This window comes from Schistocerca nitens, chromosome 6, assembly GCF_023898315.1.
Source record: "Schistocerca nitens isolate TAMUIC-IGC-003100 chromosome 6, iqSchNite1.1, whole genome shotgun sequence".
Classification (NCBI taxonomy): Eukaryota; Metazoa; Arthropoda; class Insecta; order Orthoptera; family Acrididae; genus Schistocerca; species Schistocerca nitens.
In genome coordinates, this window is record NC_064619.1 from 397,478,145 (window position 1) to 397,493,833 (window position 15,689).

Below are 15,689 nucleotides of genomic sequence, written 5' to 3' on the forward strand. Positions count from 1 at the left end.
ACATCAACACTTTCAGTAATTCGCTCATTTCTCAACTAAAAGGCAGTATGTGTTCCTGATTTTTTTCTTCAGCCATTCCCTGGAATTAAGAGATTATTACAGTACATTACTAGTAAGGCATCCTTGTATTGGTGTATTTCAACATCCGATGAAAGCCGCATTTTTACAGCAGACTGAATTCTGAATAATTATTTCGTTTCGTAATACTCTTATTAGGTTTTACAGCTTGTTTGCTACTACTTCGTACACCGTTATACCCAATCGCCACTTTCATTCATGTAATAACATCTCTTCATGTCTGACTAACTTAGGTACGTCGACAGATCTGACAACTGTTTGAGAAATAAGAGGTTCACACTGGCCACTTCGAATTCGAACGAGTAGTTCTTAGTCTGAGAAGAGGCACTTTCAAAGAATGTTAAAGAGATCTATTGTCTACAAGTTGATCAAACATGAGAACAAGATGTGTCTGTACATATACTACTAGGTTGTAAGAACCTGACCATTTTGGGTTAAAGCAATACCAATGACGTTCTATTTTCTAACTTTATAACATTGAATATTGCATTTTTTCCACCTATTTTTTACTGAAATAGCGAAGAACATTAGATATTTCCCCTCGCAGTCAGGATTCGGCCTTTTCTTTATATGCTGGCAGTATACACCGTGTTGAATCTCATCCGAAGACCAGTGCGGCCATATACAAGGATTAATTCAATTTTAAACTGCTCCTCAGGACAGTGATATCCATAGCTGAATATACCATTTTTTCTACGATGCCGTCATCTCATTGTGTCAACTGCTGCGATTGAAACTGTTCTGAATTGTTTCAAAAGGGAAAATTTTAGTTTCCTAACCAATATTTAAAAATACCAGTCTATAACCTGACTGAGACTGCTTCGCAGTAATTAACGAGGGCAACGTGATTCATTATCGGCTCTACACGGAAGCGGCGATGATATAATTGAATCTTTAGGTATTTTGTGTTGGTAAGTGAAGTACATTTAAGCATGTTAAATAAAAGCTATCTATAGCAGGCATTTTAAATTAGTTGGGACATTTGTGCTGTATTAATGGAATAACGGAAATGGTCAGACAGCATAATGTATACTCCTCTCACGCCAAAGTAAATTTATCTATTATTGCTGACATCTTAATAGGAGACTACGTCATTGATTTAATTAGTGAAGAAAAGGTCAGCCGGCGGGAGTGGCCGTGCGGTTCTAGGCGCTACAGTCTGGAACCGCGTGACCGCTACGGTCGCAGGTTCGAATCCTGCCTCGGGCATGGATGTGTGTGATGTCCTTAGGTTAGTTAGGTTTAAGTAGTTCTAAGTTCTAGGGGACTGATGACCTCAGAAGTTAAGTCCCATTGTGCTCAGAGCCATTTTGAAGAAAAGGTCAGCTGAATATATGGTGAAAGTGCACTGTATGGCACAGGTGTCTTCTAAAGAGATAAGGAGATTATAATACACTGCTTCACAAAAAAAAAGGAAACTTCACGCGGTGAGACGGTATACGATGTAATTTCATTCAGTGCGAAATCGAGCCAAATTTATAAAGAACTTGGCCGGAAGAGCCCACTTATCAGTATGACTCTGCACCCAATGTGGCCCGAATGCGTGCACTGAATCAGTTGGCAAGGGTGACATAGAGCCGTTGCACCCTCTCCTGAGGCACCCTGACTAGTACAGCGGTAGCTTGTTTATATATCGTAGGTAGTGGAACGGAGTTGCCAAATGGGGTTGATACTACACATGTTCAATCGGGGTCACGTTCGGGGGTCTTGCTGCTCCCCTGAGTACTTTGCCGTCAAACAGACAGTTCGTAGAGACAAGAGCCATTTGTGGACGAGCATTGTTGTTCTGAAAAATAGCCACATGATACTGTTGCATTAAAGTAATACATGAAGACGTTGGATGTCCGGGACGTTCCATTGTGCAGTCAGGGTTCCCTCAATCACTACTTGTCGTGACTTGAAGTCATAACCGATGATTTCGCATATTATGACACCAGGGGTAGCACCGCAGTGCCACTAAAAAGCATAGGCAGATCAGTACCCCTACCCAAGTAGCCGCCGCACCCACCGACGATGGTCATCAGGGTAGTAAAGAACTGCTGTCACCACCGAACACTGTTCGGCACCGTTCATTAGCACTGGTTGCTTCTCGGTCACTGTACCGTTCCAGCCTGCCGTCTGTATTTTGTTGTTAACGCCGTTCGTGACAACTCCCTATTCCGGCGGCTGCTAATCACTGATGAATGGTGCGGTGGACACAGAATGTTGCAGGGAGTCCGTTACTTGTGCTAGGATGGCAGACACAGATGTGAAAGAGCTACGATGTACTTGGTGCAAAATACGGGTATCATTCCTTGCAGTGGTCAGATATGATCAACTGGAACCTCAACGGAGAGTATTTCCCTGCCCAGCTTTCGCAAGTAGTCCAGCACAGAGCCACTGTCACATCCGTATGCCCCAGAAATCTGGATACTGCACGATTTGATCCAGCTGGTCAAATGGAGACTCGCAATGACAAGACTTCTAATCTCTCTGTTGATCCATTGTGGATTCGGGACAACGGCTGGTCAAGTGTTTATCAAGGGAATCGCCAAACAGCCGTACGTATTTGACAAGTTATTTTGTTTTATTCTGACTACCAGTTTCGGCATTTCAGAATGCCATCAACAAGGGCATATGGGGCCAGAAAATGGCGCACTCAAATGCCGAAACTAATAGTCAAAATAAAATAACTTCTCAAATACGTATTGCTGTTTGAAGATCTTTCTTGATAAAAACTTCCAAATCCTGTCAGGTGCTGATATCTCTGCGCAGCCATGGGAGTACGCGGCATATCCGTGCCCATCACCAGTTATACAAACAACGCTAATGCACTCTGGTGGAGAACTTCTTCTCTAATGTTGTGTACTTGTACGATGTCACACTGACATCCGACCATGTTATTTGCGTGCTTCCATTTCCCTGGCGGGCAATATATTAGAAACCATAGCCACGTCTAAAAAAATGACTGACCAACATCTTGCATGATGTTCTGGCTGAGGCGAAATTTGTTTTCGAATTTATGCGCAATAATTTTATATATTTTTGCTCGTGCTTCAAAAGATAAAGGAAGGTAATAGATAGATGGGTTAGCTTGTGATTGTTCTCATGACAGTCAGGTAACAGAAACTCTGGAAGAAATCATTATGAAACCGTAGAACCACTCAGTGTCATATGAGGGAGACTGGGTACAATGGTTTCCTTTTGGGTCCTCTGTACAATTCATGTGAAAGTTCTTGGACGTTACATCTTCTGCTTCTGAATGTTGTAACCTCCCCACAAAAATATTAAAAATTTTAAAATATTAACCAAGAGTGTAATCTCCCCACAAAAATATTTTATAAATAAAACAGAACCAGATGTAACCTCCCCTCGGAAATAAGAATTAAATGAATTTTAAATATTGTAACCTCTGAACAAAATTGGCTTCCATTTATAATCTCTGTGCAGAAATGCATTCACATTTGATGTACTCACTAAATTCAATTCCTAAACCCGGAAATAATTTTTAAAAAATATTCAGTAACCTGGTAAATGTATGACGACAGCAGCGCTGCGCCACGGCCCTGTACTCTGAATAAAAAAAAGCAAAAATTCTTACCTCAATAAAAACTGCAAATATATCGGCCCTTACATAAAATAATTTCGGCACAGCTCCGTGCAATGCTGGCCTATGCTTTGTGATTTATGAAAGGAAAGATAATCCATTGAATAAAATCTTTAAATTCAAATGAATGCTTTTTTTAAAAAAAAAGGTAACTTTGTATTATAAAAATTATTATTGGGGCATTTTTAAAAGAAATTGAATGACAGTTGACATACATTATTAGATATGCGCAAGGCTGCTTCTTTACCTTCTACAATAATACTCATCCTCCAGAGTCCCGACCAGAGCAGACTGCACACAAGCGCAGACACGTGCCGACTACCGCCGACTACCGCACACTACTGCCGACTCACGCGGACTACTCAAGACTACTGCCGACTAGCGACAAGCAACAACTAACTACATACTGCTCTCTGGTCAGAGACTCTCCTAAGTCTTGCCTGTTGCAGGCAGCGCATACATCGCATACCTCTCACATAACCCTCCACTGGGGGGGGGGGGGGGGGGGGGGCAAAAATTTGGCAGCGGATATTTCCTAATTAACTAAGTTTACAAGCACAGAATATATACATATATATAAATGCAGAACATGAAATAAAATATAGTGCACATGTACTGAGTACAGAACATATCAAGCAATGACAAAATGTATAGGCAATGAGTACAAATCATATTAACAAATGACATAAAGTGCACACTCACTGTAGTTCAGAATATATCAGCAAATCACAAAATGTATACGCAATGGATACAATTCATATTAACAAATGACATAAGTCCACACGCACTGTAGTTGAGAATATATCAGGAAATCACAAAATGTATACTCAATGAGTGCAAATCATATTAACAAATGACAAAAAGTGCACACGCACTGTAGCTCAGAACATATCGGCAAATCACAAAATGTATATGCAATGAGTACAAATCATATTAGCAAATGACAAAAAGTGCCCACGCACTGTAGTTTTTTTTACTATTTTACAAGAACTAGGATAGGAAAGGGAAGGATTGCATCATGGTTGTAGCACATTAGGTTGCACGCAGCTGCACTGAAAGTCCATATCTTTCTACAGAAGCACAACACCGAGTGAGACAATCTGAAGTTCTTTTCCCTGAAGTATTAATCAGTGTAGCCAAGACACTGAAATGTCGTAGTAATATTCCAAGTTATCATTTTGGTAGTACATTAGGTACACCAAACAGTGGGACCATAATAACATCTCCATCGCTCAAGGTGGTGGACAGCATGTCCTGTCAACACCACGTTCTTGTAAGGTACACCAACGTAGAATTAGTGCAAAAACCAAATATAGTGCTCCATGAGCATGAGGATAGACAGGACAAACGGATATTGCAGTAATTTCTGGTAATTAGGTCAGAAGGTGAAGGACATTAAGTCTTATGCCAGTCATCATTGAGAATTACACTAGTCTAACAACCGATTTGAGGAATTCGTGGCACTCATTGCCAGTTACTGAACATTTCTGTACCATGGATGAAGTATTACATAATAATGTTCATAAGTAATCTGTTTACAGAGAACATTGGCACTCATTGAGCAGTTACAAACCATCAGAAGTCATCATTCGAAACAGTAGTTAATGAGTGTAACACCAAGCTACTGGTATTCATATACAGGGTGAGTCACCTAACATTACCGCTGGATATATTTCGTAACCCATATCAAATACTGACGAATCGATTCCACAGACCGAACGTGAGGAGAGGGGCTAGTGTAACTGGTTAATACAAACCATACAAAAATGCACGGAAGTATGTTTTTTAACACAAACCTACGTTTTTTTAAATGGAACCCCGTTAGTTTTGTTAGCACATCTGAACATATAAAAAATACGTAATCAGTGCCGTTTGTTTCACTGTAAAATGTTAATTACATCCGGGGATATTGTAATCTAAAGTTGACGCTTGAGTACCAATCCTCCGCTGTTCGATCGTGTGTATCGGAGAGCACCGAATTACGTAGGAATCCAAAGGGAACGGTGATGGACCTTAGGTACAGAAGAGACTGGAACAACACATTACGTCCACATGCTAACACCTTTTTATTGGTCTTTTTCACTGACGCTCATGTACATTACCATGAGGGGTGAGGTACACGTACCCACGTGGTTTCCGTTTTCAATTACGGAGTGGAATAGAGTGTGTCCCGACATGTCAGGCCAATAGATGTTCAATGTGGTGGTCATCATTTGCTGCACACAATTGCAATCTCTGGCGTAATGAATGTCGTACACGCCGCAGTACATCTGGTGTAATGTCGCCGCAGGCTGCCACAATACGATGTTTCATATCCTCTGGGGTTGTAGGCACATCACGGTACACATTTGCTCCTTTAACGTACCCCACAGAAAGAAGTCCAAAGGCGTAAGATCAGGAGAACGGGCTGGCCAATTTAAGCGTCCTCCACGTCCTATGAAACGCCCGTCGAACATCCTGTCAAGGGTCAGCCTAGTGTTAATTGCGGAATGTGCAGGTGCACCATCATGCTGATACCACGTACGTCGACGCGTTTCCAGTGGGTCATTTTCGAGCAACGTTGGCAGATAATTCTGTAGAAACGCGATGTATGTTGCAGCTGTTTGGGCCCCTGCAATGAAGTGAGGACCAATGAGGTGGTCGCCAATGATTCCGCACCATACATGTACAGTCCACGGTCGCTGTCGCTCTACCTGTCTGAGCCAGCGAGGATTGTTCACGGACCAGTAATGCATGTTCCGTAGATTCACTGCCCCGTGGTTTGTGAAACCCGCTTCATCGGTAAACAGGTAGAACTGCAACGCATTCTCTGTTAATGCCCATTGACAGAATTGCACTCGATGATTAAAGTCATCACCTCGTAATTGCTGATGTAGCGACACATGAAACGGGTGAAAGCGGTGACGATGCAGTATGCGCATGACACTACTTTGACTCAGTCCACCGGCACTCGCAATGTCCCATGTACTCATGTGTGGGTTCATGGCAACAACAGCTAACACACCAACTGCACCCGCTTCTCCTGTGACGGGCCTGTTACGGACCCGTTTGCGTGCTACGACCATACCTGTTGCATACAGTTCGCGTTAAATGTTTTGCAATGTGCGGCACGTTGGATGCTCTCTGTCCGGGGACCGTTCTGCATACACCCTGCAGGCTTCAGCTGCATTTCGTCGACACTCGCCATAGATGAGTATCATCTCCACCTTTTCAGAGTTCGAATACACCATGGTCACAGTTCCTACAACACTACACTATCACAGACGTCTGGTAACACGGTGTACTGCAGTTGGTCTGCGTGCGGAGACGAATGCAGAATAACAATAGCAGCAAGCGCTACATGCGGACACTGCGACAGCTAGACCAAACCACACCAGTGCGCTACAGCCACACTCTTAAACACGGTCGTCATCGTAAACATGTCCCTGCAGATGCTGCTCGCCGACCGTGGCCCGTGTTTTTTACAACACGCAACTGAACGTCGGAGGTTTCAAGCGTCAACTTTAGGTTACAATATCTCCGGATGTTCAAAAAATGGTTCAAATGACTCTGAGCACTATGGGACTCAACATCTTATGTCATAAGTCCCCTAGAACTTAGAACTACTTAAACCTAACTAACCTAAGGACATCACACACACTCATGCCCGAGGCAGGATTCGAACCCGCGACCGTAGCAGCCCCGCGGTTCCGGACTGCAGCGCCAGAACCGCACGGCCACCGCGGCCGGCATCTCCGGGTGTAATTAATATTTTACAATGCAACAAACGGCACTGATTAAGTATTTGTTTATATGTTCAGATTTGCTAACAAAACTAACGTGGTTCCATTTAAAAAACGTAGGTTTGTGTTAAAAAACATACTTCCGTGCATTTTTGTATTGTTTGTATTAAACAATTACACTAGCCCCTCTCCTCACGTTCGGTCTGTGGAATCGGTTCGTCAGTATTTAGGTGGTTTACGAAATATATCCAGCGGTAACGTTAGGTGACTCACCCTGTATATAGCATGTAAGTGACATAATACAAATTTAAAATATAAGAAACAGTGGCATTGGTTGGTCAGCAAGTATTGAATATTACAAAACATTTTTCATCATTCGAGTGACATATGATATATTTAAAAGTAATTATTGGCACTCATTGGCCAGTTACAAAACATCAGAAGTCATCAGTCAAAACAGGAGCTAATGAGTGTAGCATCAAGCTACTGGTATTCATATATATAGCATGAAAGTGACATAATGTAAATTTAAAATATAAGAAACAGTGGTATTCATTTGTCATCAAGTATTGAATATTACAAAACATTTTTCATCATTCAAGTGACATATGACATATTTAAAAATAATTATTGGCACTCATTGGCCAGTTACAAATCTTCAGAAATCACCAGTCAAAACAGGAGCTAATGAGTATAGAGCATGCATGCATTAGTACAAAATGTCATTCACTATTACTCAGAACTCATCATTGAAGTGACATATGACATATTTAAAATGTAACATACTGTAACTATTACTCAAGTCTGTGGTTGGAAAAAATCATTCAGTATTACTCATAACTCTTTTATATTGGTATCATTATTTGGGACTGTTAATACAATTTTTTTTGTGCTAGCAATGCATTGCGTTGGGATCGATAATTAATTGCTGGGGGCATAACAATATTTGCTTTTGACTTATTGCTGCAAATGAATATGGGTAACGTCATTCGTCATGAGTCAGCTGTAGCAAGGTTATGAAACAAATAGAGTATATGTGATCACATTCATGAATGACACAGGTTTAATTACCAACTGCTTATACCACATTAATTTCATGAATAATTTCCCCTGCAAAAAATCCCAAATGGATTGTTAAGCAGAAAGAGGAAACGCATATTATGCTGAAAAGTAGTGAACTTCGAATTAACAGGTAATGAAATGTGTATTAAATATATATGTTCTCTAGCTGTCCTTTCCAAAACCTTCAGTCATCATACCATGTGACATTAGACATACTGTCAAAACGAACTGCAACAAATACCTAAATAACTACATAGCATAAATACATAAACTTCAACATTATCCTCATCTGCAAAGAAAAACTTCATTATCATTACTATCATCACCTGCAAAGAATAACTTCATTATACATATCAACATAATTCCATTATTATCATCACCTGTAAAGAAAAAACTTCGTTATCCATAGTAGCATATTCTTCATCACTATTCATCATCATTCATTATCATCTGCAAAAAAAAGTCACTTCATTATACAACTATTCATAGTATAAAGTTACTTATTTCTAGCATATTTCATCATTAAAACTAAGATGTGTAGTTCTGTCTGACAGTCTGCATGAATCGCCTCGTATTCTGAAAGAAAAAATTAGTTAAGACTGCTATCATACGATGTGTATAGTAAATTCTTGTTAATGCTTGTTAATTCTGATCCATTTACTCTTCGTGACGAGGTATTGCATCTTCTTTCGCTCATTCCGAAGGTGAAATTCCCATTTCTGTTTAATTTATATCTTTTACACGTTATTTCTTTCTGAAAATGATGAACAATGATTAATGTCTTGCATTTAAATCATATACCCCTTAAATAAAAGCTGGTTTCTAGTGATATAATTGAGCATACAGCATAGCATGACAGAAAACGTAATATTTCAAAAAAAAAATAGACAGTGTTTAGATGCAAAAATGTACACAGAGTATCACAATGTAGCAGCAAAAAAAAAAAAAAAATGTAAAAATAGTCACGATGTTGAGATATCATAAGGCAAAATGTCAAAGTCAACTGATGTTTGTTATATCTTAGATATTTCATAGTGCATACAAACAAAACAGTAAAACAATCATATATACATGAAGAATGGAAAATGTGCACGGTCTGATGTGTAACGTCAAGAAAAGCGACCTGCTAACCTTACCTTGCCGAGCACTTGCCAAGAAAAAATACGATAATCATAAGTAAGTAGTCACATAAATATAATTGCATAAGTGGTCATAAAATGTGTAAGTTCATCTGGAAAAATGTGGACGGTCTGATGCGTAACGACAAGAAAAGCGACCTGCTAACCTTACCTTGCCGAGCACTTGCCAAGAAAAATACGATAATCATCAGTAAGTAGTCACATAAATATAATTGCATAAGTGGTCATAAAAAAAAGGAAATGGCATTACAGTGTGATTAATCATAAAGTATGTTCATTCAATAAAGGGTTTTATGTTGGAGATATGGTGATTCCCTTTGGTTTTTCTGGATCTCAGAGTTTCGACGTGTACTACATTGGGGTGAGGAATGCTGCGAATTCGATATGGACCTGCATATAGAAGCTCAAATTTACTACATCTACTTTTTCCTCTATTAGATAAATAATGTGTGCGTACTAATATCTTCCGTCCAATGTGAAAGTCACGGCGTGTACAAACCTGTTTTTGCTGTCTTCTCCGGCGCTCTGCGGCACGTTTGATGTTGTTCAGCGCAATGTCAATTATTTCATGGTGTCGTAGTCGACGAGATATAGGAAAGGTTACTAATTCTTTAATTTTGTTAGGTGGTTCAACATTTTTCAGTATAACAGTCGGAGATAGCATAGTAGATTCATTTGGTATGGAATTAATTACATTCTGGAATGAGAGTATGTGTTTGTCCCAATCAATATGTTTTTTATGGCAGTATATTTTACGCAGTTTACCAATTTCTTTCATTAATCGTTCACAAGGGTTCCAAGAAGCATGGTATCTGGATATATAGATCGGAGAAATGTTTCTAGCTCGTAACATACGTGTTCATATAGCAGATCGAAACTGTGGTCCATTGTCGGAAATTACTTTCAGTACATGCCCTACATGAAATAGAAAATGTTTTACAAATGCTTTCGAAACAGTTTTAGCAGTAGCTTTGCGTAACGGAGGGAAGGTAACAAATTTTGAAGTGATTTCAACAGCGACAAAGATGTAGCAAAAACCTCTATTAGTTCTGGGAATCGGACCAAAAATGTCTACAGCGGCCATGTGTCTCAATTTAACATGTACAATGGGATGTAATGGAGGAATATGTGAAGTCGTATCTGACTTAGCTTTCCGGCAGATTTTACATGACGCTAAGACTCGTCGAATACGTTTCCCCATGTTGGTAAAATAACAGTTCTGTCTCAGTATAAGAAAACATTTTCTGGCTCCGTAATGTGCGTAACTTAAATGATTATACCAAATTAATTTGTTAACAAGTTAGTCAGGAATGCATAATAACCAATTGTTGCTGTCAGGATGAGAGCGGCGAAACAGAATGTTATTGCGTACAGGGTAATGGTTTCTAATGGTAACATTACTCCTATCTTGCCAAAGGCGTTTAATTTCTTTCCACACGTTGTCTTTACTCTGCTCTTGTGCTATGTCTTGTAATAACGACGAAATGAAATTTTCAAATGCAACTTGTTGAATGTACATGACACTGAAATTTGGTTTGCAGAAGTTGGTTGCGATGTCTTGCTGATTGTTAGTGAGAGAACGCGATAGTGCGTCTGCTACAATATTTTGTGTACCGGGAATGTGAACAATTGTAAAATTAAATTCCTGCGAATAAAGTTTCCATCTACTTAATCTGACGTGTGTAAATTAAGCGGAAAGTAAAACCTGTATCGCTCTATGATCTGTGTAAACGGTGGTATGTCTTCCATAAAGAAAATGCCGAAATCTCGTAAATGCCCATAGAACACATAATGTTTCAAGTTCTGTAACAGAATAATTGCGTTCAGCAGGTGACAGAATGCGACTCGCAAAGGCGATGTTTTGAATTACGGTAGTGCCATCTTCTTCTGTTTCCTGAAAAACATGTACGCCTACAGCGGTGTTAGAACTGTCGGTGGCAATGGAAAAATTTCTAGTAAGATCTGGGTGCGATAAAAGTGATGCATTCAACAAAGCATGTTTCAGGCTCATAAATTCAGAATGTGCTTGCTTATACCAGGACCAAATAGTGTTTTTACCTGTCAATTGACATAATCTAGGGGTGTCTAAAGCAGAGTAATGAATAAATTTACGAAAAAGTTAATTAAACCCAAATAGCTGCGTAGTTGTTTCTTCGTCGTAGGAACAGTAATGTCACGTAAAGCTTGCAGTTTTTCCTGGTCAGGCGCAATGCCTTCTGCTGAAATTACATGTCCCAGAAATTTTATAGAAGTTTTACCAAAGTGCGATTTACTGAGATTAACTGTGAGTCCTTGTGCACGAAAAGTTGGTAACAGTTGTTCAAGAATCAGATTGTATTCAAACCAGTTAGCTTCTGCAATAAGAATGTCGTCTACATACGTTGTGATTCTGTCTTTCATGCAAAAGTGTGTGTCGGATGTCGTCAAAAGTAATAACATTTTCGTGAACAGGATTCTGGGTGTCAAAAGTATTGCTTGCGTTGCTGGAAGATGCAACCTGTACTGTATCTAGTCAAATTCTATCTGACGTGCTATTATTTGCAGGAGGATGATGTGGCATTTCCACTATTTGAACTGTTCTGTTATTTATTCCGGACGTATTACGTTCGGGATGATATCTACTGTCTGGTTCATTCATGATAATCTGTTGTTGCGGATGATTCTGCTGCTGATAAGGCCGACTGTTATTAAACGTACCCTGAAAATTGTGCTCATTACTTTTACGTCTGTCATGATAGTCATTTCTATACGGTGCATTGCGATAGGAATTGAAATAGTGTGTCTTCTGTACGTACTGATTCCCTTGTTGCTGTGCATTACTATTTGTTGGAGCTGACGCTATACGTGCACGCGGCGAAACATTAAAGCTTGGTTGACCTTGTACATTACATTGGTGGTTAGGTATGCTAACCGGTTGGTTTTGTTGCTGTTGCGGAGAGAAACCTGTATTGTTACCAAAATGTGTTTGCGACTGCTGAAAATTTTGTTGAGACTGATAATTAAAGTTTTGTTTGTTATTAAAGTTGTCGTGGTTGTCATTTCTGGAGTGTCTAATGAAAATTGTCACTTTCGGTAAAACTTGTCTTATCGGGTTTTCTTTACTCATTCTTAATCATAGATAGATCGATAGTTGAAGAGCTGTTTTGATAGAGATAAAGGATAGTAGAAGAGAAGGCAGCAGTGCAGAAAACTAAAGATGAAATAGCACTACTACGGCTCGGGGCCCTGTGCACGCTACGGCACATATTCATCAAAGCGTAATGAATCCCCTGAGATTTATTACGTGCTGCAAATAAATTTTAGCTTCTGCGTTAGAGGCAATGCTGGTGAAAATTCAAGAACAAATTGTTGTATCCAAGCCAAAGCTAGTTTCTGCATTACAGGCGAAGCTGGTGAAAGTACAAAAATAAATTGTCGTATCCAGTTCAAAGCGTGTACCTGTGCTCTGTTATTTTTAAATACCTTACATTTTTTTGCAGATAAAAATTGCTTATAATCAACGTTATCGTCTCTGAATTTGTGAACAGGTTCAGGTTTGTGTGAGAATCTGTTTGTCTGCGATTGTTCGGAATCTAAGTCACGTACTCTCTGTAAATTACCTAAATTATACCGGCTGTGTGAGTGTGACAAATATTCTGAATGTGCCGTATGCTGTGACGTGTTATTGACTGAAACATTTTTCATCTCTGTCACTTCTTGCTGTAAAGTTGACAATTTTTTACGTAATGTGTTACTGGACGAATCTGTCTCACTGACCGTCTGCTGTAAATTTTGGAATTCAGGTGTTTGATTAAACGAAATCGGTGAAGTATCGTGTGATTTGCTGTCATTATTACTTTGAATAACGTCAATAAGACTGGCCAATTCATCATATTTTTCAGTCAGTATTTTTACCTGATCATCGTTTTTAGTGTCACAAGCATTAATTTGTTTTTGTATTTTACGTTTGGTTTCGTTCAATTTTTTAACGTCTGCTTTGATGGCATCGGGATCCTGTATTAGTTCTAATTGTTCAAGTCTGTCGGTCACTGTCTGAAAGTCTACTGTGTGTGTGTGTATCTGTTTTTGATTTAAGATCGAAAATTTCATTACGCAATTCGGTGTTCAACTGTTTGATAGTATTAATTTCGTCTGATACAGTAGCAATATTGTTGTCTACGTATGTTTTTGCTTTCGTAAACAAATTACGCGTATCTTCCTGTATCTGTGCGGTAATTGTTTCCATGACTTGTCGCTTCACTTTATTCTCTACCTGTATGAATTTACGGCAAAGCGTTTCACTGTTTTGTAGGTGGTGATTAAAGCGTTCGTCAATTTGACTGTTCTGCTGGTCAAATTTCGCGTCTACTTTTGCATCCAGTGTGCGCGAAAGTTCTGCTGACATTAATTTAATTTCGTCGCGTCACTGTGTTGCATTTTCAGAGCATTATTTAGCGACTGCACTAGTTTCGTCTCTAAGTGATTCAGTTGTAGCTGTTTGCGTATTCCTTAATTCTTGAGCAACAGATCTAATTTCTTCACTACTTTTCCTAGCACAAGCCTTCATTTCCTCACGTAATTGTTCTTTAGTATCATGACATTGCGCGGCAACGGCTGTAATCTGTTCACTGAGCTGTTTGTTCTGTTCACTAAGTTGTTTGAAATTTTCATTAAGGTTGTCTTGTTTTTCATTAAGTCGTTTGTTCTGTTCACTAAGTTGTTTGTAATTGTTGTCTTGTATTTCATTCTGTTGTTTGTAATTGTTGTCATTTTCTTTCTTAAACTGTAGCAATACTGCCATAATTTGATCCAATCCAAAATTAGCGACTCTATTTTCTATGCTGTGTGATGGTGTATCTGCAATTGTCACATTTTCTGTAACCATTTGGTCATTCTGTGATTCTTGAAAATGTTTCCCAATCTGATGTGCACTGTTAGTCACTACCTCGGAATCAAATAAATCAGCCGTACTTTGAGTACACTGTTCTTTTTCGTTAGAAAAATTTGTCGGTTCACAATTCAAATTTTGCAAACCAGGTGTGTCGAACTGGGCAGCGTTCATTGTAATGGAACGAGACGTGTCATCAATTGTCATTAAATTGACAGAGGACACAATTGAATTTGTTTGTTCATCACTAGGATCAAAATCAATATTAGTGGTCGGTACTATCTGTAAATGGAGGATTGTCATCATTACACTGAGTGTCGCAAATACTATCGGTCAAATTATTCGAGTCGGCTATTTCACTCATTGCACATCGCGATGTACTGTTAACAGTTCTTCGCGGCATTTTTCACAAATCAAAATTAAGCACAAATGAAACAAGCACAATGCAAAATTCAACAAACACAATTACAACAAAGAGCAACAAATTGCCGATGATCTGTGAAAGAAAGAGTGACAAATTAGTAAATGCGTTGCGCCAGATGCAAAGTACATTTAAGTAAATAAGAGCAGATATATGATTACTTATCAGAAGATTCACGAAGAAATACGATCCTGGCCAGATGTCGCCAAGTGTAACCTCCCCACAAAAATATAAAAATTTTAAAATATGAACCAAGAGTGTAACCTCACCACAAAAATATTTTATAAATAAAAGTGAACCACATGTAACCTCCCCTCGGAAATAAGAATTAAATGAATTTTAAATATTGTAACCTCTGAACAAAATTGGCTTCCATTTATAATCTCTGTGCAGAAATGCATTCACATTTGATGTACTCACTAAATTCAATTCCTAAACCAGGAATTAATTTTTAAAAAATATTCAGTAACCTGGTAAATTTATGACGACAGCAGCGCTGCGCCACGGCCCTGTACTCTGAATAAAAAAAGCAAAAATTCTTACCTTAATAAAAACTGCAAATATATCTGCTCTTACATAAAAAAATTTCGGCACAGCTCCGTGCAATGCTGGCCTATGCTTTGTGATTCATGAAAGGAAAGATAATCCATTGAATAAAATCTTTAAATTCAAATGAATGCTTTTTTTTTAAAAAAATTACTTTGTATTTTAAAAATTATTATTGGGACATTTTTTAAAAGAAATTGATTGACAGTTGACATACATTATTAGATATGCGCAAGGCTGCTTCTTTACCTTCTACAATAATACTCAT